Source organism: Echinops telfairi, unplaced genomic scaffold (genome assembly GCF_000313985.2).
Source record: "Echinops telfairi isolate 266 unplaced genomic scaffold, ASM31398v2 ScPeMD7_7468;HRSCAF=8506_0, whole genome shotgun sequence".
NCBI lineage: Eukaryota > Metazoa > Chordata > Mammalia > Afrosoricida > Tenrecidae > Echinops > Echinops telfairi.
The window spans coordinates 91,085,202-91,090,883 of NW_022111369.1; positions in this window are offsets into that span (position 1 = coordinate 91,085,202).

The window sequence follows — 5,682 nt, forward strand, 5'->3', positions numbered from 1 at the left end:
TCTCTTATCTAGGTGGGTGTGCAGACATAACAATGTGTGAATAAAATTGGGATTGGCTTTGACAGCACAGTGCCAAAGCGGCTCATAAGAACCTGGCGACGATGGCTGCAGCACTGACAAGCCAACAAACAAAAGGGCCACTGACATCCAAAATTTAATAGAAGAGGAAAAAGGAAAAAAACAAACAAACAGATAGGCTGAAAAAAAAGAAACGGAAAGAGGAGGGAAAAAAGCCTGTTAGTAGATCCAGGTCTGTGTGTTGACCTTTAGGAGCATTTCCTGGACGAGTCTAATGGAGTGCCATGTCCTTCCCCAGAGTCCATCGTTTGTCTTCCCTTGGGACCTCCTTGCTCTGCTTCCCTGCCGCTCCATTGCACGGCCCAGTGTTTTGCCTCAGTGTGGTGGGGTCGGCTCGGTCTGTTTAAGATGAGAGAAGATCTTGATTGGATTATCAAATTTATCTGTGAGTGATTGGTAACATGGTTATTGTGAATGCCATCCTGCTGAGTATGAAATGAGCTATTTCAGAAGCAGCGAGAGGTAATATCACCACTACCAAAAGAGGAACCATGAGGGGAACTTATCATTTGGACCATGAGATCCTGGTGCCTATGAACATCTGTGACACAGGAGACACCTTTGACACAGTTATGCATTTGGTTGCTAACAAAAAGGTCAACAGTGTGAGACCACAAGCTGCTCTAAGGGAACAGGATGAGGCTTTTTATTCCCCTTAAGAGTTACAGTCTCAGAAATCCATCGGGGCAGTTCTACCCAATCCTACAGGATGGCTATGAGTCAGAATTGATGCAATGGCAGTGAATTTGGCTTTAAGTTTAAATGAGTTTGGTAACATTGCCCCACCAGGACAGAGGCCAAACCAGAAGACTGATGGCCAGAGAAAGGCCAGCCTTCAGACACAGCTAAGAAGAAACTTTCTTAACTGAACAGCTGCATCCTCAGCATTTCTCACTGGACATGAAACCTGTTCACTTCTCTAATAAATGTCACAATCAGGAGCAGCATCCTTGAGATCTGTGTGGACATTGCAATGAATTATAGAACCCCGCCACAGAAGTAGAATTAATAGGTTAAAATAGGAGACCAGATTGATGTCTGACCTATGTTTTATATTAAACAGCCTTGGGAGCAAGAGGATGCTAGATGTAGTCCCCATGGCATGTTCAGTAATGGAACAGCTAGAAAAAAAATTTAAAGACATGATGGAGAATTCCTCATAGTAATTCAGATAGTTTTACTAACTCAACAGAAGTAATGATCAGTTACGCAAAATGGCAGAAGGCAGCCTTTGTGCAATCCCTGCCTTTTTCTCCCATGCTCTTTAGATAGCGACAGTTCATTGAATAAACCTGAGACAAACTGATTAATGATAATGACCACAGTACCAAAATTATTCTGGATACAAACATGCTATTTGAATGAAAATACTAAGCTTTTTCCCCATCCCTTTTTCTTCCAAGTCTCCATTGCTGTTGTCACTAGGCACCATCTATATACAATAGAAGGAAACACTGCTCTATCCTAAGCAGAGCTATGTTTGAGCCCACAGTTTCAGCCACTGTGTCAAACCATGTTTCTGGGAGTCTTCCTTTTTTTTTGCTGTACAACTATGTTACAAACATGATGTTCCTTTCCGGGAACTCTTTCCTGGTCTGTTCTGACCACATATCCAAAGTCTCTCCATCTATGCCTCTAAGGAGCATGATGGCTGTACTTCTTCAAACACAGATTTGGTTTTCCTTTCAGCAGTTCATATACTTTGAATGTTCTTCTGTAGTACCATAATTCAAATATATCATTTATTCTTTTGTCATGTTTATTCAATGTCAAATTGAATAAATGCATATGGGGAGATTGGAAATATCATGACTTTAAACAAGCCCACCTTTGTCCTCAAAGTAGCATCCTTGTTTTCAACATTTTGCTATCTGCTATCTTCTGTAGCAGATTTACCCAATGCAATGCATAGTTTGATCATTTAACTACCATTTCTATGAGCATTTAGTGTGGATCCAAACAAGACAAAATCCTTGAAAACTCCAAACTTTTCTCTGCTTTTTATATTATTTTCTACTGGTCAGGTTGTGAAAAAATTTATCTTATTTACATTGACTTGTAATCAATACTGAAAGTGGCAAAACTTGGTTTTCATCAGGTAGACTTTCAACTACTCCTCCCTTTCAACAAGCAAGGTTGTGTCATTTGCATATTGGAGATTGTTAGTGAGATTTCCTGCCATCCTGATGGTGCATTCTTCTTCATAAATCCAACTTCTAGAATTATTTGCTCAGCATTCAGATTGAATAATGAGGGTGAGTTATTACAAACTTGTCACACACCTTTTCTGGTTTGGAACTATTCAACATTTCCCTTTTCTCTTGGAAAAAGCCCATCTTGATCTATGTACTGATTCCCCCGGAGCACAGTTAGGTGTGCTGTAATTTCCATTTTTCTCAAGGCAGCCATATGTATCGTTTCATGATCCACAAATTGTGCAGTCTTTGTACAGAGTAAATATCTAAGAAAACTACTTGCTGATATTTTCTGCTTTCGTCAAAGACCCATCTGAATCATCAATGATATTCTTTGTTTCTACTTAAATTCTGAATCCACCATGAACCTCTGGTACATCCCTGTCAATACAGTGCTCTAATCATGTTTGGATGATTTTCAGCAAAATTTTATTTGCATGTGAGCTGCATGATATTGTTCCATAGTTTGAGCATTCTTTTGTGTCACTTTTCTTATAATAGATTCAAATATGAATTTCTTCCAATCAGTTGACAAAGTATCTGTGGTAGTTACATAATCTGGTGTCAATTTGGGAAATGAGAGGATTAAGAATGAAGGGGTGGAGTCTAGTCTGTCAATCGGATCATAGCCAATGAGGCCTCTGTGTAGGCATGGCCTTCTAAAAATTCTGGGAATTCCTGGATTTCCTCCTTGGTGGTGGGAGATAGACTCTCTCTCTGTCTCTCTGTCTCTTTCTCTGTCTCTTTCTCTCTCGGCTTACTCCCTTGGAGACTCTCTACTGACAAGACACATGGCACTACTTTAACAGCCCATTTGTCCTGGGAACTGGGGAAGCCACAGCGTGGAGACCCCTGTCAGTGCTGAGATGCTTACACCACCACTGGATCCAAAGACTTTCTACCAAATGGCCTGTGATCATCCTGAATCTGGTGTCATTGCATGTGTTTCATGAGCCTGAAGAGGACTTTATAGATTGGTATCAGACATTTGGGCTAATTATGGACTTATTGACTTGGAATGGACTGGGTTGGGATGCTTTCTTAATGTACAATTGCCCTTTATATAAAACTCTGTTTTACACACATATGAGTTTCTATGGATTTATTTCTCTAGTCTACCCGGACTAACAGAGTGCTTCCAATTGTTTACCAGTTAATTGCAACCTTTCAATTGGTATTCCAGTAATTCCTAGAGCCTTGATATTGGCTAATGGTTTTACGACAGCTTGAATTACTTCCTTCATTATCATTGGTTCTTGCTCATATGCTACCTCCTAACATGGTGGCATCTCAGCTACTTATTGTTGGCAGAATTACTTTGTATTCTTTCTATCTTCTTTTGATGTTTTCTGCATCATTCAACGTTTCACTCATAAAATCGTTCTATATTGCAATTAACTCAAGACTAGAATTTTTCTTTAGTTCTTCCCATTTAAGATAGGCTGAGCATGTTTTCCCTTTTTGGTTTTCTAACTCTAGGCGTTTGCACATTGAATTATAGCACTTGACTTTGTCTTCTCGAGCTTCCCTTTGACATCTTCAGTTCAGCTCTTTCACTCCATCATTTTGTTTATGTGCCTTAACTAGTCTATGATTTAGAGAATGTTTCATGGCTTCTTCACACATTCATTTTTTTTAAATTAAATAATCATTTTATTAGGGGCTCATATAACTCACCACAATCTGTACATACATCATTGTGTCCAACACATTAATACATATGTTGACTTTATCATTCTCACAACACCCACTTTCCAACCAAGCCCTGGGTGTCAGCTCATTTCCCCCCTCCCTCCCTGCTCCCCCCTCCCCCTGAACCCTTGATAATTTATAAATTATTATTATTTTATCATATCTTACCCCGTCCGACGTCTCCCTCACCCACTTCTCCGCTGTCCGTCCAGCAGGGAGGAGCCCATATGTAGACCTTGTCATCTGTTCCCCCTTTCTCCCTCACCTTCCCTCCACCCTCCGAATATCGCCACTCTCTCCACTGGTCTTGGGGGTTCATCTGTCCTGGATTCACTGTATTTCCAGTTCCTATCTGTGTCAGTGTATATCCTCTGGTCCAGCCGGATATGTAAGGTAGAATTGGGATCATGGATCATGGAGGAAGCATTTAAGAATCAGAGGAAAATTGCGTATTTCATCATTACTACACTGCACTCTGATTTGCTCCTCTCCTCCCCGCAGCCCTTCTGCAAGGGGATGTCCAATTTCCCCCGAATGGGCCCTGGGTCCCTGCTCTGCACTCCCCCTCATTCACAATGTTATGATTTTTTTTTTGGTCTTTGATTCCTGATACCTGACCTCTTCGCCGCCTTGTCATTTTACAGGCTGGCGTGCTTCTTCCATGTGGGATTTATTGTTTCTCAGTTAGATCGCCCCTTGTTTATCTTCCAGCAGCTTTTTTTCCCTTTTATCTATTTTTTAAATAATAAAACTATCATTTTAAATAATAAATATTATATTAAATATTAAATAATAAAAATATTGACATATATTACAAATTCCAATATGTCCGTTCACATAAAATTAATTTGTTCAATCCCTTTGAGTGGTGTTATACAATCAATGCTATCAGCTCCCTATTCACTGGTCCACTCTCTTGTACCCTCAGGGAAACATTAATGCTGTTACTGTTTCTGCAGGGTTACCTATCTTGACTTTCATATACCCAACACTCTTAAATGTAGAAATTAACATATTCAAATTTAACATGATTAATAAGGTAAAAAAATGCCAACTTTAAAAGTATGGGGAGGAAATATTAAAGGATTCGCAGATAATTATGTGGTTCATCAGTGTCATACCACACCCTGAATTTATCATTCTTTCCATGTGACTCGTCTGAGAGGAACTCTCCAATTACTTTGCAGGTGAGTTTCGGGCCTCTATTGGTTCTATTTGGTTGTGTATTATTATACTTCTGATACCTCTTCCTCTCGACACCTCATGATCACTTATGCTTGTGTGATTCATGTAAGCATTGTTGCTTCCCTGCTAGATGGCTGCTTGTTTAATTACCAGCTTTTAAGACCCAAGACATTAGTTTGACTGATAGCTGGAAACTATCTGCTTTCTTCACCACACTTCGCAGTAGCAGGTTTATCTTCAGTAATCATTTAATGAAGTTGAGCATCAAGAAGAGTAATCTTAAGTTAGAGGTAGGATTTAGTGCTATTCCAGAACTCATTCCTGGAACTATCCTTTTTTCTTTCTTTCTTTCTATTTTAAAATTTGCTATAGCTTGGAGATTAATACATCTGTCATATAATTCCATAGTTCAATCATGTTAAACATATTGTACAATGTATTCCAAAATCAGTCTCCAGACATACTTGTCTTGCTTGGATCCCCAACTAATGCTCATGACAGCATTAGTCAAGAGATCAAAAGACATGTTACC